General features: G+C 40.1%; 1 protein-coding gene across 2 annotated transcripts in view; it reads left to right on the top strand.

Annotated features, from left to right (window-relative positions):
* The first annotated feature begins 2,867 nt into the window (after positions 1 to 2,867).
* LOC311439871 (uncharacterized protein) overlaps positions 2,868 to 20,133 on the top strand; it is an 85,609-nt gene continuing 68,343 nt past the window's right edge. Inside the window, exons 1-2 of one of the 2 annotated variants that reach the window (XR_014695049.1) lie at positions 2,868 to 3,001; positions 18,587 to 18,631. The gene's annotated coding sequence lies outside the window, so the exon portion shown is untranslated. The remainder of the gene's footprint in view (positions 3,002 to 18,586; positions 18,632 to 20,133) is intronic. The other variant, XR_014695050.1, reaches the window with a different exon arrangement.

Below are 20,133 nucleotides of genomic sequence, written 5' to 3' on the forward strand. Positions count from 1 at the left end.
GGGCGGCGATTCAGGAGTGGATGGTGCGCGGTGTGCTCATCCATCAGGTGACAGCAGCTCGGAGCCAGGCGTAGAGTCACCCAGCGGGCGCAGCAGCCGTCCTCGGGCAGGCAGCCTCCGAGGGAGAGGGCTGTATTCCTAGGGAGTTCGTTCATTCCGCCTCTTTTTAAGTCTTGTCCTCCGGTAGCCAAGACAGTTACTTTTCTTGGAGAGTATACAATGCAATAATTGAAAAATTGTTGGAAAAAGCTACTGTTGCTGTGTATAACACAACTCTTTTGTGATTTTTTTTTTAACCTTGGAGTGTCAAATCTGAGCAGATACTATTGAAAGCCTCTGAACCACAAGTTTGTAGCTTTTGGATCATTGCAAAGAAAGGTTCGATTCATTTTTAAAATTAGCACCAGGCCACATCTCTCTGTGCCCCTTGAACGTCTGAAATGACCAATTTGCAAATACAAATTTGTCCAAATGTACGTTGCTAAAATATCAAACTTCCCATTAATTACTCTTTGCTTATAAATAAGCCAAACCATCCTTTGATGCTTTTTTTTTTTTTTTTTTTTTTTTTTCTTTTTTTTCTCCATGGTAGCATGCTCATGACCTCCACTGGGGGTGTGAGCGAACCTTTTGTTGTTTGTAGTTTTTGTCTGTACTGTTTCTATACAATCAAGGTCCTGTGAAAAGGAGGAAGAGGCAGCAGGAGGTAGGAACAAGCTGGGCTATTTTGGACCAATGTCCCATTAAAACGTTCTCTCTCTCCTTAACTCACTCCAAACTCCTATTCAGGCATACACTTTGTATCAGTCTTTAACCTGCACTAAAACCTGTAGGACACTGATACTTTGACATTGTTGGGAAAGAATTAAAGAATCAACCAGGGATGGCTAATATTTCTTGCCTTATTTTATTGCAGAACAGCAGGAATTCTAAGTCTTTAAAGCTCTGGTACTTTGACTCTTTTATGCAGCTGGGATGATGAAATAAAAATGTGTTTGGTAAAGGAATTCAAATTAGCACTGGGTCACATAATTCCCCTGTTCTGAATATGGCCAATCAATGGCATCTCTAAGGCATCTAGAGGCAAGAGCTATGCAATTTCTGCTCATGCAGAATAATATTCCTAGCATGGAAATTTCTGCTAATTAAAGCTCTTGCCAAGTAGAGTCTTTTTCTTTTTTTCTTTTTTTCTTTCTTTCTTTTTTTTTTTTTTTTTTCTTCTTAAATAGCTCAAGTCAAAGCTTTGCAAGCCAGGACTTGGAGAAAGTTTCCCTGTAGTTAGAGCAATGCATTCAAGATTTTAAATTGCAGATCTAAGCTTCCTGCTAAAACCATCAAGATATAAATAGCATTACACACAGTTAATAACATCTTATATACAAAAACAAAAACAACCCAAATAACATTTTCTTTCATTAGAATTAGAGACATCTATCCAAAGGAATTGTTGCGATCCGTGCCTCTTTTGTTGTAGAACACAGATGTAGGAAATATATACAAAATATATAGGAGGGGAGATACATCACTAGGAAGAGAATCTATTCCCTTTCTTCTATGGTAAAATTGCTTACTAACTCCCTTTAATGTTAAAACTTTCAAATCTGTATTAAAATAGTTTTGCCTGACCCTTTTAATAGTAAAGTCAGTGGCAGGGATAATGATGGTTAAAACTCCAGGGAAGTTGATGAAACAAATTATTACCGAATTTGGGCTTCAGTCCAAATTTCTGGTTATTACTTATGGTAGGACGTCTCATTCAGTTTTCACTCACAAAAATACCATGCTACGTATAATGCTGTGCAATTTGCTAGGACCGTACAGGACCGTTCCTTAAATATATTACATGTTAATTGGAAATAAACTGGATGGAATGCAGTGGGCTGCAGGTTCTCCTGGAAACTGGTGGCAGAATTCTAAAAATCTCATCACATACCTTCCAAAATCACACGGTGTGGCAAGAATGATATATGGTCAGTAAAAAAAACGCTTCCGTGTGTTCAGTTTTTCTGAACAGTAGTGAAATTCTCTTCATGCCCAAAACAGAAACAAAGCAGCACAGTGCTGTTTAGGTGTTCCAGCAGGTGGAATGGTCAGAGCTGATCCAAAGCCCTGGAAGGCTCCCAATGTTGAGAGGAGAAGTTTGGACATATCAGGCAGTGCCCATTGTGGGCAGGGAAAGCTTTGCCTCTCAAGGAGCAGCACTCACTGTCACAGTCCATCCCATCAGCTCAAGAACAAGCTCCCACCTTGGATTTCCACTCTGGATCTACACTTTCATCTTCCAAACTGTTGCAAGCACAACCCCTGCTAGGCTTTCCATCCTTCATCTTAGTGACAACAGTTTATTTTGTTTGTCTTGTTGAGAAACGAGAATTGCCTCTCTTCAGCTGCTACCACACTGTCTACAGTGTATAACTACAAAAAGTAAGGAACTAGGAACCAAGAGGCATAGACTCAGTTCCCATCATTTGCTGACACTCTTTAATTGCTGCTAGGACATCAGAACAGGTTTTACAGTGGTCCCTTTGGGAAATGAAAGAAATATGCTGTTCCTTCACATCTGTGAAATGGTAAACTTTATCTCAGATATGTGATGTGAGGACAGATGCATGCAAGTGTAAGAGGTACTGATGGCTCTAGTCAGGTATATACCTAAGGATTGTCATCGTAGTGTAGTTTCTGAGTGTTTTCATAAATGCTAGATGTTCATACATACACTAAACAAGATGAATGATCATTAACAGCAGTAATGATCAGCTCTGTAGTTAGTTTTATCAGGCCTGGAGAGCACCAATAAGCCCTAACTGTCCTGAGCAGCCTCACCTGAGCTTATGGCCCTGGAGCACTATTTAAGCCCAGACTGAAGGCTTTACCCCCTGTTTATGAGGTGTTCCTGAGTGTGTCTATTTCTAGTCTTGCTCGTGAGATGCTGTTTGGGTTTGGATTTCTTGGGTAATCTGTGGACTTACTGCTTTTACTGTCTCATCAGTACCCAGCTCAGGTACTGTGGGGCTGTGTTTGGTGGGGAGGTTCCTGCCTGCCTCCTCTAGGCTTGCTTTTTCTTGGGGAAGGGGGGCTTTCTCTAGTCCCTGAGTAGTTAACCTGTACCTCTGCAACCCCACTGTGCTCCTAACAATCCCTATATTGTCCTAAAACACTAACAGTGCTACTTGCAGGCCCTGTAAACTGAGAGAAACCTGGAAAAGTCCATATACCAGGGAGCTTATACTTAGTCACAAGAAGCAGCATTCATATATTTTTCATTACAATGTCTATGTTCCAGGCAGCATATCTGAACTGCTTGTATTGGGCTGCCTTTGTAGTCAGTGGGGGAGAAACAATGATGGATTCAGTGTAATTTGTTGCATCCTATAGTAGGTGTCCAAAGGTGTATGTACATAAGGTCTGTTCTCTTGGAGTGCCTGTAGCTCCTCCTTGGTTATAAAAGAAGTCATCTAGCTAAGATGTATGGGACATGAATTTCACTGTACAGGACTGGCTGCGTGAGGTGGAGAGCACCTTCCTCTTTCATTAGTTTCACTAGAGTATGATAGCAAGTGGCACCTTAGCCTCAGGATTAACATTTTGTACAACTGGATTTAACTGCAGTTTCTCATCATGTAATTTGCATTTAACGGGTATTGGCATACTCATGTCTTACCCCATGAGTAATGAAGGTGTCCCAGGTTTCTCTTTTCCAGCGCTGTCCCACTGGGAGGTTGGGATATGTTTTTCCATATTTGAAGGATTTCAGAAACTGCTTTGTTTACAATGAGGCTGTCTATCTGGAGTCACAGAGTTGTGTTTCTGCCTTGAGGTTTGCTGTTTGTGCCCCTAATTAGGATAGCCTAGGCAATCATTAGACAAACACCTCTCATTTTGTTGCTATCCCCAATCTGCCAGGCTCTGTTGGAGAATTTTCTCCATTTTTAGGTTACTAAATGCAATCCTTTCATCTTGGCAGTTTAATCTAGCAGAGATGTCAGCAGGTATCAGCAAAAGTAGAAATTCTGTGATGTTAGTAGGCGCTGGCCTGAAATATAGGTGATGTTTTATTTTATTTTATGGCAGGCACTTTCAACTTTTCAGTGACCCATTCACCGCCACATAGAGTCATTTAGGGAGAAAAAGGATAGATGTTTCTTTCCATTAAGAAAGGGAAATGAACTTTCCCAGTGGAAATTCCAGTGGTAACTCATATGAGTTGCAGAGCAGGTTGGTAATGCTGCCTTGGGACTTGTGCAAACTGCAGTAGCTCCTGTCATTGTCTGAGAGGCATCTTATTGTGAGATGCTGTGTTGGCTCCTGTACTTTCTGGGGTATGTACCCTCTCCTTCTGTGGGATGGAAAGCCACAGACCAAGCAGGAGGAGAGCACAAGGCAATCCAAACACTCAGACTGTGGCTGTAGCAAAAATACAGCTTTAGGGAGGGAAGGGGGGGGGGGCTTAAATCCAATTTCCTGTTCAAAAAGCAATTTTAAGGAAATATTTCAAGCAGCCCAAGGCAGCAGTCTTCATGTTCCAGCCAGCAACCTATAGGGCTCTGAATTCCCTGTCCTTTTACTCAGATTGTTTCCTAGGCAGCAAAGACTCTCGCTGAGGTCAGTGTTCAGTCCAAGTTCAGAGCTCAGCCTGGTGTGCTTAACAGGCAAGATCGATACCTGCTGGGCTGCAGCTGCCAGAGTAAACAGCAGGGCTTTCCAGCAGAGCTAGGGGAACGGGAGATGGGCTGGGTAGGCTTGGTGAGGCTGCGGCGTGCCCTTACACACTGCTTCAGTGCTCATGTGGCCAGCGGTAATGCGCATCTCCAGGCTCCTGTTTGTGAGTGCAACTTGAAGAAATCTGTGGAAATGCTGGGGGGAGTGGGGAGGTAGGGGTGGGAAGAGGCAGCAGTGATTGGGAACAACCTGTGGCCACAGCTGTTTTTGCACAGATCTTGCAAATTGGGTTGGGATCTCTGCAGGATGTTCTTAGTCTGGGTAATGCTGCAGATGAGAAGATGTACTGAGCTGATAGTGCAGAAGGGTTTCTGCACATGGTAGATCACAAATTCTGGGGAAGTATCTTAGAAGTACGAGGAGCGGCTCCTGACCAGTAGATGGCAAGCGTGCCCCTAAGTCAAGGCTCACCCATTGCTCTCCTGTGTATGGGACACGGCTGTGTCCTTAGGATGACAGTTAAGATGACTTAAGATCCTGTAGCATTTTTCTAGTGAGTAGCACTGTGTCAGGTAGCCTCAGTGTTTCCAGCCTGCCTGTTCATTGCTTTCTAAGACCAGAGAGGGCCATTGTAATAGCTTTGGCTGATCTCAGCTTTTGGGTGACCCTGGCTCAGTGAGGTACGCCTGGTGCTCCTGGATCTCCCTTGAGCTGTAACAGCTGTGTTAAGGATCCATGCAATCTTTATTGCAAGTGGTAGAGAACTTGCAACAAGAATTATATTGTCATTAACGTTTGAAATTTACATGTTTATATTTCAGACTTCCTGGGTGTTTTTTCCTCTAGAGATTCAGAGCTGCAGTATCGAGTCAGTGCAAGAATGAGTGGTTCTTGTGCCCTTCCAGCAGGGGCAGAATTGCAGAAACGAATGCAGGCAGTTAGGGATGTACTAAAGCCTGCCTTATGACTTATCCATACCAGGTATGGCAGATATACTAGGGCATTTCCTCCCCTAGAGGAGGAATTCTGTTCAGGCATTTAAATGATTAGGCAGACTTTATTTATCTAGCTATTCTTTTTTCCATATTTCCTCGATCCATATGTTTTTCATCTTCTCAGATCCAACACTCCTGCAGGGAGGTGCCAACCTATCTCTCCTCTCTGAGGAAATTTGAGGCATTCACCATTCAGCTAGTCCATTTGAAAGTCATTCAGGTTATCATTCCTATTGCAAATTCAATACTGATTTCTTTTTTTAAAAAAGAAGCAATGAAATATCAAAGTGGAGTTTGTTTCTGATTTCTATAAACAGAATTCCAGGTAGTAAGCAGGATTCACACATGTATGAACTGACTTTACGGATCACTGGTGTGTAGCTTGGCTTCATGTGGGTGTTTTGCTTCTTGTAAAAGAAAGCATAAAAGGGGATATTCTGTTTTTCTGTCACACTGAGTTGTAGGCCAAAATGTAATGTCACTACATCAACTTCAGAGTTGCACCCAAGATGAATTTGGTCTTGTCATTATGAAATTCTTGCTATGATCTCAGAAAGGGCTTGTGCCAGAACAGCAACCACAGAAATCATCAGCTGAAACGCCACCGAAGTTCTCATTCCGTGTATATTAAAAATTAAGCTTTGAAATAGAATGCTTTATTTTGCAATCTTGCATTACCTTTTCATTAATGTTATATAACTGAGGCTGTTAGGGGGATTCCAGTTGGAATGTAGGTATTTCAGCTGCAGCACGGAATGGGTTGAAGTGTGAGCGGAGAAAGGGAAACATGATTCCAAGTGAGATATGACACTAGGTCTTGGTATCTTATCTCTGATATTTTCAGTTATAAATTTCAGGTTGCCCTGTCCCCATTAATCAGATGTACACTTAAGTAAAATAAGGCCTGTTCATGGATATGCTATGAATTCAAAAACATCTTTCATGTGTAGGAATGATGCATAACCAATGCTTTTCCAGCTCTTCTTCCCAAACTCTCTGCAGAGGAACTTTTTTCCACAACAAAACCCCCTAGAAATTCCATAAGGTTTACTTGGAATTGCTTTATAGCAAATGAATGAAAAAAAGATGGTAGATAAATATTATGAATTCTGGAGTTAACACTAGTTTTTTCCAATAGTTAGAGGCAGAATTGCATGCGTCTTAAAGTTCTATTCTGAAAGTCTGTTCTTCCAATGTAATTTTTCAGACTATCAATAAGTCAGTGGACAAAAGGAACAGATACTAAAAAAAATCTATCATTAACTCATGGATTAGTTGGTATTGTATTAAAAGGACCATTGATCTAATGTCATGGCAGTCTGTTTATGCACTAATCATGGCATTGTACATTTGTATTTTTATATACTAGTGATTTCTGCAAATAGCTGTCTCCCCTTTTTGCACAGCACTGGTAAGGGTCTGCAAGCCAACTTGACTCCCTTGGCCCAGCTGTTTCACATTTCTGGTGGGGATGGGTAGGACATGGAAGTTCAGAAATATGGGTAATCAACTTGTAATTAGAATGCAGTAAATTATCACACTGACCATCAGGTGTAAAATTTACATTCCAATGGCATGCAGACATGAAAACATTTCTTCATCCCTAACATAAGAAAAGCAGAAATGCAGGGAACAAATGATATTACTTTAAATCTCTGCTTCTTGGAATGGAAAGCTAGGTTGAGACTACTTGCATGCATTAATAATCAGCATTATTTTTATTTCTTCTTGTCCAATATTAAAAGTCTTATGTTCAAAAGAATGCACGTGTGATTTCATAAATATACCATTTGCAGAAGCAGCAAGGAAGGGCTGTGTTAAATTTGCTAGATTTCCTGTCATTGAGAAGGCTAACAGAACTTTTTTTACTGAAAGACCCTGAAGCACTAGAATAAATGTGAACTCTTAGAGGCTGGAGCTTTTTATAGATGTGAAAGACAAACATCTGTGATGAATGGTTAGGTGGAATTGAACCTGCCATGGGACAGGAGAATGGAATGAGTGACCTTCTGATGTTCTTCCCAGCCTGATTTCCTATGCATCGTTTTGCAGATGGAAAAAATGAGTCTAATTCAGCCTGCATTTATAAAGGAATAGAGCAATCTGGGTAGTGAACTTGAAAAAGCTGTGCACAAAAGTTGTAAATTTGCAAACTCAATTCTTATTTCATCATTTCTTAATATAAGATGGTTGCAGTAGCAAGTGGAGACCCTAAATGTGTGATGTAGTTTTGTCCTACAGATCTCCTAAAGAGCTGCATTAAATTCTTTGTGAAATCCACATCTTCAGGAAGATCTCTACTTTGAATTGAAGAGTTAGCAGCATCTTAGTTTAAGAAATATCTCAGCATCTGTGCAGATCCAATAAAAATGTTAAATCTGATTGCAGTTCCTCAACTAGCTTTATCTGTCATCATGACCTTCCTTAGAAAGGTTCTGGGGTGCAGAACAAGTCGGCTGTGGCTTGCGTGGAAAGGAGGGATCTCAAAACTGTAAGGTAAATTAGTAATTTGCTTCACATATTGGAGAAGTAATGGTAACTTAAGTGAATTCCCAAGTAAATTGGTAATTGCTGATTGTTAGTGATAGTCTTACAGACATGTCCTTCACACCTTCCCAGCAGGTGGTTATCTGACTTGCCTGGTTAATGAAGTATTCAGCTGCTGCAGTTCTTTGGTAGCACATAATCTTCTGGGGATTTCAGGAGATGGAAGCTTCTTGAAGACTCTCTTTGAAACAGTAGAAACCCTTTCTGAGTAACTAAGGGCTACTGAAACCCGTACCTGGTTTTCCTCTACGTTCAAGGTGCATTTCCAAGACATAGTGTATTTTTTTCATAAAAGACCACAGGTATTGGCTTGTTGTGTTTGTTTATAAGCTACAGGCAAATAAGAAACTTCCACACTCAGAAATCTTTGGATGGCATTCTGATGCTCGGATGTAGAACAACTTGTATGTGTTAGGACAAACATGCTAACTTTTATTGCCAGCATCTTAGTGTCTCCCAGAACCCAGGTAGAGAAGTAGGTGTGCTCCAATGAAGTGGTCCAAGTCAGGTGAGCAAAGGTCACTTAGGAGACTACTGGCTCCACCAAGGTCTAACCTCCTTGGTTCTGCTCAGTGAGGCAGCTGTGAAGTCATGAAGCAATGTGTTCTGAAACTGGAAAGGGCTGCAGCAGGCAGTAAAAGTTTGTAGCCAAACAAAGCTCTAAGCCTCTACTTTGTTTTTGGTGGGTCAGACTCCTTCCATAGGAGCTGAAAGCAGCCGCGGTGCCGCCGAGTCCCAGAGCTGGGAGTCAGACAGCTAGTAAAGTGGCTCAGCAGGGCTGTGCTGGAGCAGAGGCAGCTTCCAATGGCCCTGTCTTTAGTGAGGAGTGTCAAGTTTTTATGAGCATCGTTATGTTTTTATAGTTTAATGGCTTTGACTATTAAAACATAACAAAGCACATTAAAAACTTGCCATGGCTCATTTCCGCACTCAGTAGCAACTCCTTGCTACGTGCAGTGAGGGTCCCTAGGAAATACTAAATAACAAAGGCCAGCTTAATACAGTGCTTTTCACATCTTCCTTACCCACTTTAATCATTTTGGTCCCTTTCTATTTAAAAATGGTGTTGATTTGGGATGTGTTTTACTCAGCTTCAAAGTGCTCTGCACAGTGGCTGGTCTGGAATTCACACCTATCAGTTGACTTGTTTCTAAAGCAACGGTAGTTTGCATAAAGACCCCAGATGAGCTGGAGATAACTAGAAATGTGTTTTAAGAGACACTTCCTTAGAAACTAAAGAGCCCTGAATTGACAAATAGGGTGATGAGCTTCCATAAAGAAGTAAAGAAAAGAACTACGACTAATTGCCAACACCTGGAAGTTTGACAGAACGGAGAAGGATGTGTTTTCAACAATGATGCTGTCATCTTCAGCTACAGGAACACAGACGTAGAGCCAGGTTGTAATCCAAGGCAAGCGGTGTAGCAGCAATTCAGAATTCACTCTAGCAGAAGAGAGATCTGTAGATGCTAAATGCTATTAAATTGAGACTGGACACTGCTCCCATGGATGTCAGTGTTGCAGAGAACGTGGGCAGGCACTGAGGTACTCTGACTGCCAGGTACTCCGTTACTGGAGCTCCACAGGGAAACAAGGATGGGGAATGATGCAGAATGAGGAGCAGTTCTTTAGAGTGGGTGAGAGAGCATTAACCTTCTGATGCTTGTGAATGTAACAAGTGCCTTGGGGTTAGATTTCTTTGTCTTTTTCTGCATTTGCAGTGTAGAAAGTATGATAAATCACTGAAAAATCTTGTACAAGGGAGAACTTTAAGTCTTAATTCCAACCAGCAGTTTCATGAAATGAATGAACAGAGTACTTAAAGCTTTGTTTGATTTTTTGGTTTGCTATTTCAATAGGATCTTTGCAAAATAAAATCTTAAAGTTACTGTTAAACTGAAGCCTATAAGGCAACTTAAATGTAGTGGAGCACTTATGTACTTGTATTCATTTTTTTAAGAAGTTATCTAGGTGTCTAAAGATGCAGATGTACATGCACCTAATGACATTTTCAGAAGAAAGCTGGTATTTATATTGGGAATTTTAGAAAATGTTACTAGGTGCTAATTGACATTGTTTCATGCCTAAATATGATTATAATTGGGTTCCCTGTGAGCTTTGGGATCAAAGTCCTTTGGAAATGTAAAGTATTTTATTATTATTTACTGCCTTTACTTAATTTGCTCATATGTTTTATAAGCTCTTGAAAGCCATTGCGGAGTTATGGCAACATGATCCAGACATGGAATAAACCCATGGATGATGCATTCAGAAGGGATGTATTTACCACAGTGCATTCCAGTGCTTGTCAGTAGTGCTTGATCCCCAAAGATGGTTTGTTACTACATTCATCTTCCTGCTAGCAGTCTGCATTTAATACCAGTCCCGCTCATGACTCAGAACACAAGTTCATCATGGGGTTATTTGCTATTGCCAAAAAGACTTCACTCAGTCTTTTTTTTCTGATTTCTTATTTCCAAGAAATCAGGATTCTAGCAAGCTACTTGAAAGGGAACTGCTAAACTTAGGGATTCTGCATCATGACCCACATGTTACAGGATCTTTTATAGCAGAAGGTAGTTATAACAAATGTCACTGAAAACATATTACAGATCACTGTAAAATAATCCCTGCTTTATTACAGTGAAGTGATTCAACAGTAGAATGATGAACAGGGAAGAAAATCCTCCTAATAGCAGGGCATATGCCTTTTTAGGGTTCTGGAATGGTAGCTAGACTTCTTGGGGAAGACAAATAAGCACAGGTGACAGGGATCCCAGCTGACAGATTTTAAGAAGCTTCTAGCATGGGAAAGCAGAAGAGGGACCTATTGTGAAACAGTTTGCTAGAAAATGGTTTTCTTAAAGAAAGGTGTCCCTGTTTGATGGGAAGGAGTAGAAAGTTGCTCATTCTTTTGACAGCAAATTAAAGATTGATTCTGAGATCTCACGCCAGAGCAACTGTAATACTTTATTATCCATTGTAGGAGTTATGGTATGCTTAATTCTGCCTGTAGGTCAAGTGGCGAAACTGAATACGTAACACAAGATAAAGGAAAATCTTATGTAAACATTGTCTGTTCGCTTAGCTCATTCATTGTACCTGAATAGTACAGTCTTTTCTCCCCTTTGTAGATAGAAAGTGTTGTTGGCTGCTGTCAATATCAACTGTTTTATTAAGAAATGTAGAAAGTAATTCCAATTTGACTGTTTCTTTATATGGGGAGCCTTTATGTGGCAGTAGGTGAGGTGTGAATAGGAAAAATGTGATTTTGGCCTTTCTAATGTCACCAGAAGTGGATTTGTCAGTGCAGGTATGTTCCATGAACAATAAGAGAGGTAGGAACAAGTGGACAGAGTGCTACGGGACTGAAAGACAATAGAATGATGCAATAAGATAAGTGCAGTACAGGGAGAGGTGAATAAAACTGGATCCTGTGAATCACCCTGTGGGGTGGGGGAGTTTAGCTGCCTGCACTTAATGGGTTAGTGACTGTTCCACTTCTGTCTTCATCAGATGAATGGCAGCACTGAAAGTGAAACAGAGGCTAAACATGATGAAATTTGTATACTAACAAAGCCAGTACCACCAATGCGTTGGGTACTGTAGTCTTCCCATAATATGTAATGTGTGGTTTGTTGTGTATTACATCCATCAGCTGCCTACGCTCTCCTATCATTTGCCAAGCAGCTAGCACATCGGTACCTCCATCTAACTGCGCCCTCTGCTAACACAAAGCATAACACAATTACTAAGGAGACTTCATTTACTTGTGAGACAATCCAGTGAATTATTCGTTGACTGTTTCCACCCCTCAGACAGGAAGTTCTGTTGGTGCTGTCTGGATAGAGACAAAATGATTTGCCATCTTTCCTGTATCAAAAATAGTCTCAGTACAGAAAATGCCTCTGTATACATATACAAACATACTTTCATACCTGTATCATACATTTCATGTAGCAATGTTTGTTAAAAAGTCTGTGTTTCTTTTCATATTCACTTTAAAATGAAATGGAAAAAGCTGCCTTTGCAAGGAATTTTTATTGGCGAAGCATATCATTTACTTTGGCTCCATAAATCAAACTGCAGTCATGCTGCAAAATATGGGTAGCCCATTTCGAAATATTCCATCAGGAGGTATAGAGGTACAGTATATTATACCTGCTGTGTCAAATAAATAGCATTCTCAATTCCTGTTCATCTGTATATGATATCTTTTACTGCAATGTGGTGCTTTCCATCAAGGTAGTTAATTTTGTTCCTGCAATTTAAGATGGAATTGATTGCTACAGTACTTGCCCTTGGGACAAAGTATCTTTTTATCCAGCGTGTCATTTTGACTTTTCACCATTCTTTAAAAAATATTCTATATGAAATATTGTAGGGTGTGCAATAAGCTTTATAGTTCACTTTTTATTTTCTATCTTCAGCATCTGTACATATCCTGCAGTAAGTACTATATACATCCTTCTGTTCTCTGCCTGCACTTGGCTTTGCAAGATGTATTTCAGTATCATTTAGATGAAGCCTATGGATGACTTTGGCTAGCTTTAGATTACAAGGTTCCTCAATCAAGTGTTTAATTTTTGCACCAAATCTCCTGTAGTTTTTAGAGTTACTCAAAGAGCGATGCAGAGCTGAGTTTTAATTTCAAGGTGTTGTAAATGAAAGCAGCTTTATAATATTACCTTGAAATAATTGCCATGTTTGTGTTGGTCTTCTAAAATTGTGCATGTTTTATAAATTAAATTTTATTTTGAAAGTAATTCCCAATGAAAAAAGGAAGCATTGGAAATCATTCCTAGGTAGCTACTTAGAGGCAGGCTGTGTCAGACTTCAAGATGAATTGATAACCCAGAGTAAGCGAACAAATAGCTCGGGATGGTTAGATGTGTATATCTTTTAGTAAGCTGCTGAAACAAGTATTGCCTTGCTGAGTGAAGCTAAGCTGGAATGCCTGAGGAGCGATAGATTTCAAACAAAGCCATAATGGAACAGTGCAGTTATTTCAGAATTCAAGTGCAAAGCCCTTTGGGCAGGGACTGTATGTACAGGGCGTCCTCTAAGGTACTACTTCAGTACAAATAATGATAAAAAATTAACACAGGCATTAGAAAAAACAAAGTGGTTGAAGGAGGCTGAATGCTTGCCTCCTGGCATTAGGGGTATGGGTGGGAAACAGCAGGTGATACGCTGGGAGAATTCGAGCTAAAGAAACTGATGTAGTTGAGTGTATTTTGTGGACTGAAAATTCTAGCTCTAGCCGTCTAATCTGGATAGAAAAAATAAGAAATTAACTGTGAATGGGCAGTGTTCTCATTGGGGAAGTTCAGTCATGTTTCTGATTCCCAAAATATGTATGTTTAGGCAAGTGGGATACAATTAGTGCAGCATGGATTGCAATAACACATCTTCAGTAGAGAGTGAAATCCATTGTTAGTAATGCAAACACATTTCTATTCCACTCTGAACAATTCTATTTCCAGTATACTTTCATGGATGAAGAAAAATGGCTGTGTAGTAGTAGGAAAACTTGTACAGTTTAATAGTAGTGTGTGAGCAGGAAAAATTTCTATAAACTGTTCCAGAGTAAACGTAAGTAATTTCCTTTTTGAAACACCCTTAGTAGAATAGCCTGAATGTTTCTTTAAATGTCAGTGGTGCAGCATAGCTGGTAACACTTTCTCCATTGAACCACATACTTAGCACTGAAAGTCTCTTGCCAGTGTAACTGTCCAGGCTGGCTATAATTGTTTTGAGCCCTAATGGATTGCATACGGCCCTGTTCTTTCAGCGAGGCCGAGTGGAAGACTTGTGGAGAAGGCGGCGTGCTGGTAGTGGGTGACTACACATGGGTACTTGGAGCATGAGAGCCTGGGGCTGGCGTGGTTAAACTGACATGGCCTGTGAGATATTCCTGGTTACTCAAATAGGACTGAACTATCAGACTAGAGCATTGAAGTATACTCTGTAAAGAAGTGTTACGGTGCTTATCCAATGCCATCAAGACTCTGGGAGTCTGTCCATTTATTTCTTAAAAGGTGGTGGGCTGGACAATGTGCTTGTGGTCCCTGACAGCACTTGCAGGTAATTGCCCGTGTGTCTGTGGTGTGCTGTGGGACTGTATTTCTGAGATCTCACTTGAGCATTTGATTTTCTTTCTGCAGATAAGATTCATGGGATACTTTGCTCTTACCTAGCCTGGTTTCTGTGTGTTTGCTGTGTGAGGTGAAGATGTGGTGATCTTGCTGGGATGTTTTCCTGACCCCTCTGGCTGTGGTTAGAGAAGCAAGAATTACTTTTCCATCTTCCTCTCATCAGATAGTACACAGTGGGTGTCCGTGCATGTCACTTGCTGACTGATACCAGTATTTTACCAGCAGGGTGTGTGTATACATACCTATGTGTGTATATAGTTCCCATCATTCACCAGAAATGTTGCCAGAAATAATTTGAGAGTTAAGTGAAAGAAAAACGATACTTATTTTTGTAATACTATTTCAGGAACATTCCTTGCTGTTGTGTGTCCTATTCTACTACATAAACATCCATTACTGTTTGAATTAAGTAGTTAGGCCATTGCTTTTCACATATGGAGTAATTTTTAATTCTGAGCTTCTAAAACAAAAGTTATGTCCATGGTTTGAGTGTTATAGGAATTTTGAACTCCTTATAATAACAGATCTTTCATTCTTCTGTTCGTGAGAATGTTGTATTGTTAAAGTTATCACACACTGTGTGTTGAAAGTATGCATCCATGCTTCAAGCATTAACAATCAAGGCAGGCAGGACATGAATTGGACATTTAAGTATTCTGCAAAAAAGAAGGAAATAGACGGTGTGAGTCTGTGATCGAAGAACACCAAGGGTAGACGGAAAGTTGTTTTAGGAGGTCTGGTGCTGAGTCTGCAGCTAGCTGGGAAAAAAACTAGGTAAGCAGACTGGGTCCAGGATATATAGATTGCAAAGGGAAGATTGTAAAAGGAAATAGATGCACTAGATCAAGGATCCAGAGGTGATTCTTGTAATCATCTGCCTCACTCTCTTCAAATCTACCAGCTTTTGCAGTAAATGAGGCAGGAAGATCCTTTGCCGTGCAACTTTCCTGGAGCAAGTTTGTCTAGAGCCCTGAATTAACCAAGAATTTATAGATAAACAGTGTTTCAGATGTGGCTTTAGATTCTCAGATGTACATGAACAGAGTCAAAGTCTAGGATGGGCATGCAAACTGAACTACAGTACTTTCAAATATCTGCTGTTTGATTTTAGTTCAAAAGTATTAATTTTTCTGTATATACCAAAAACTTTTGTACAAAAGGATGTATATCCTAAGATGCTTGTTCAGGTATATGCAGACTATAGAAATGGACACAGCAATGGAGGAATACACACAGAATCAGGAGGGCATAGGACCATGTGTGCACATATGCACATACAGGTATGAATTCACATACATGTACAAGTGGAAGGTGCATAACTGGGAAACAGCATTGCATGAGTACATAGGTACTTGTGCGCTACAATCTCCTTCTTGGCTATATAAGGTGACAGAAAGGCCTGGAGCTGTGCAAACATCATTAAAAGGCACCCACACAGCTGTGGCCATCTCAAGCTGGGGAAGAAAACAATGAATACTGCAAAATACTGTCTGGGAGAACAAAACAGGAGAGTCAACCCATCAAATGGCTGGAACTAAAATAATGCCAGAGTATACCCCAGCCAAAAGCACTGCCAGCAACTCAGTCAGTCACACAGCAAGAGCAGTCATCCACACATCCATATGCTGCAAGAAAAATATCCACCACCTGCCAACTGGCTACTAGCAACCATGACCTGTGTGTGTGTGTGGCCAGTGTGTTGGTGCCAGTGTTGGAAGAGGAGTGGAAAGAAAGGAAACAGCAATAGGAAATCAGAAACAACAGAGGTGAAATGGAATCAGTGCTCCTAGTCAAAACATTTGCTTAATACAAACAGAAGTCTGGAAAGTGTACAGTTTGTTTTACAGTGAAAGATCCTGGTCATGTGTGAAACTTCAGCCTTCTTGAGTTGCAGGAGGTCCTGTATGTGTGCAGCACATTTCTCCACTTAGCACACATCAGAGGTCTTGAAAAGGCTGAACAATGCAACAGGTGGCTAATTGGCTTCCATCCTTTCAATTCATATAATATGAAAAAATCTAGTCCAGTGCTGAGAATAGGATGTTCAGTCTTCCCACTGGTATACTAGGCTCTCTGAAGTGCTCTGTGGTCTTAGGTGACTTGTTTGTGTTCTTTGCCTGCCATGTGTAAAATAAGGACAATGATGCATTTCGGCCTCTCGAAGGTACAGGAAGATCAAAAGAATGGATATAAAACTCAAGACTTGTGAAAGATGCCAAGCAGAAGAAAGCTGACTTGTAAATGAAATTCCTGAAGTCTGTCAGTCAGTGACATAATGTAGATTTGGGTGACAAAAGCATTTCATGGCAGTCAAATTTCATTTCCATGGTGATTTCACATCAGTATCTCCTGTGTTAATAGCTTTTGGTATGATACAGTACTTTGTTCTTGTGTCTTAACGATTACTGTATGGCATCTCCATACCTAAACTTCTAAAACCAAGTAATTGGAAAAAAAGCAAACTTGACCCCTATAATTTCAGCATTTTCATATTTCACTCTGTATGGCCAATAACTATTTTTGCCCTATTGTTCTTACCTGTTGCTTTCTGAACAGCTTTCTTTCAGCCTGAATCCTGATGAAAAATGATCAGTAAGTTAACTGCTTATGTGTCCCCCTATAGGAGGTACCCTGTAAATGAGGAGCTCATCTATTCTTACATAAGGTAGTAGGAGTTTTTGAATTAACTTGATTTAATGCTGTGTTGCCTTCACTCACAACTCTTAGGTTTGTAAAGAACTGTTACCAACCACCGTGCTGGGAATTCTTTTAGCTATGCCAGGTTACATGTGTTGGCTTCTCATCTGTCATAAGACTTGGTGCTTTGTCAGGGATTCAGACCAAGCATAGGCAGGATTTGAAATAAGATCACATCAATCCAGACACCCACCCAGCTGAGTGTGGTTTTGGCCAGAAATTCAATCCAAGATATAAGAATGCAGATAAATTTCTGTTAAAATGGTAAGTACAGTAATTTTTTACCAAGATATTCAGGTATTTTTAATGAAACATGCACTCCATAAAGTTCCAGGCCAGCAATATACTAAACTTTCTTACCACTGAAATTCTCATCATGGACTAAATATATAACTAATTAGAATTTCTCATTGGGTTGTTTTCTTGTCAATGAGTGTCATTCAAAAACTGTAACTATATGCAGGCTGTTGATTTTATGCATCAAGAAAATAGAAGACGAGGCATTTTAGTGGGGATGGCTGGTGTAACTAGATTTGTATGAAAATGCATTTGGTCTTGATTTTTTTTGTCTTCAAATAATATTTCATTTACTTTACTTTTTTCACCATAGTACATCCCATGCTTTACTGGGTGAGTAGAGGCAGTTGTGCATCTGCTTTGCCCGTGTTTTGAGCCTGGCAGATATGAGAAGTCCAATTCAGAAGCCATGTGCTGAAAAGCAAGATATATTAGCGCAGGCTCAGTGCCATGTTCATATGGTTACATGGCTTTTGGATAGAGCTGGCTGACATCTGGCTTGTGTGAAGTGTGGTAGAGTAAAATCCCAACTGTCTACACCTATTCATCTGGACATACCCAACATGTGGTTGAAGTAACAAGTTGTAATTCACTGCTTAGTAAACTTGCTTCACCATTTTTAGTTTCTTTTCTGACTTGTATATTAGCAGGTTACATCCTGTGTTTACATAGTATCTTCATTTTTCTAGCATTCGTCTTATGCCTGTCATTAATATACCTAAAGCACTGTACAAATAAATAACTATAGCTGCTCAAGATTACTACATTCTCAGAATAAAAACTGGCTTTACATCTACTTGGGAATAGTCATGAAATAATGTTGGTTTGGAAAAGAATTGAGGAGCCATGCCTTTCTAGAGAAGTTTGGATCTCCAGTTTCCTTTATTTCAAAAGAAGTATAACTTTTCAAAAAGCTTCCTACTTGTGTTTTCAGTAAAGACAATAGTCTAAAGAAAAGATCCTTTAAATCATTGCTAGTCAAAACTTGGTCACTAAATTACTAGAAAATGCTTGGATGAGTTGTAGTTTACTGTGAATTTACAACTTTTGTCTCAATCTGTTTATGATATGGGTATCCCAATGCAGAGAGTTCGTAAAATTGGATTGAGGTTAAATGTTTTAAATTACTTAAGTCCTAAAGCTTCTGTATGAATTTTAAGAAGGCTGGGAGAAAGCATGCTGGTTAAATTTCTGGTCTTGGTATGATTTATGAATGATTTGCTTCTGTTTTAGGTTATGAGCCTCTCAGTACCTTCATCAGTTTTTCAAGAAAGCCAGGTAAGACGATCTGTTAAGAGATCTTTTACACTTTTGTACTGAGCCTAGAATCATGGTTTGTCTGCTTGACATCAAAACACTTTTCTTGTGAATAAAGCTCTGCCATAAATCACACTTAAAGGAGCAGATCTTAGACTCCCTTTGGAGAATGAGTTGACTAACTTACTCTGAAGTTTGGCTTTGTTCATAACTCCCATAGCTTGAATTCTGAAAAGCCTGCTCTACAAAATCTTCTACTTGGTTTTGCAAAGATTTGCAAAAATGAGCATAAGGAAGGTGCTAAGCTTATTTCATGTGATGAATGAGCACCTGCCTCTATTTGAATTTTCAAGGTGAGTGGTTGAATTTAAGCTTGCTGTAGTCTTTCTAATACTGCACCACACACTTACCATGGGTTCTTTAAAACAAACAGACAAAACATCATTTTTTCACCCTAAACTTTGCTGGTATTATTTTACAAGCATAATCTTGTTTAATACCTGGTAATTAGTGATGATAGCCTTTTTAACTTCTGCAGCTGCCAAAACCACACATTTCTAGCAAAAGAATACCAGGTATCCAGGTAGTAGGCTACAATACCCCTCCAGTTTGCTTCAGCTAAGAAAAATCTCTAACTCATGTAGTTTTGGTTCTTGTGGCTGCTCAGATTTGTGTTGGTGTCTTTATTTCAGTCCTAGAAGCATCTAAAAGGCACAAAGCAGAGAAATGTCCTTTTCTAAGGAGGATCCATGGATCTCAAATCCAAGAAGTGCAGTGGAAGCCACCAGAAATGACATGTCTTTTAATTTACTGTCTTGCTTGTCACATGCCAGTACTCAAAAAGTGGGATGCTATAACTATCTTGGAAACAGACTGCAAACCCTACAGCTGTTGTAACACTGTGAATCCAACCCTCTATTGTAGCTGGCTCCAAGATCATAAAAATAAAAGCCCAAAAGCCCCTTCCACATACTCAACCTTCAGCACAGTTATGTTCTTAACAAGCTTGGAAGCAGTGCTGTCTGTGCTCTGTGCGTTGGTACAGGGATTTGGGAGCATGGCATTGGTGCTGGTCTTTGTTTTGCAACTAGTGTGTGGAAGAACTGTCACTTATCTTCTAGATGTTGAATCTTAGCACAGGATAGCATGTCAAACCATGAATAAAGACAGGGTCCCTAACATGTTTAGGATATCTGTGATGCTGGACAACACAGGAGTTAAAGGAACATGTCTTGACAGCAAAGCAGTAGCACTATGACCCATCCACCTATCATGAGAAGTTCGTGCAAGCTGAGGTGAACTAAGGGTTGAACAAAGGTGGGTCCTTCTGTCCCTAGTGACAAGTAGGTCCCTGTTTCAAGCATATCATGTAGAGACATGGAACATGCATAGAACAAAGCTAGCTGCAAATGGCTGTTAATGTCAGCAAACTAAGGGGGTTATGTCATCTTAAATGATTCCAAATCAAGTGTTTTCTAATTACTATGGCTGACCACTTTATGTATGCATTTCATTCCCATGAT

This window comes from Aythya ferina, assembly GCF_964211825.1.
Source record: "Aythya ferina genome assembly, chromosome: 7".
NCBI classification, from domain to species: Eukaryota; Metazoa; Chordata; class Aves; order Anseriformes; family Anatidae; genus Aythya; species Aythya ferina.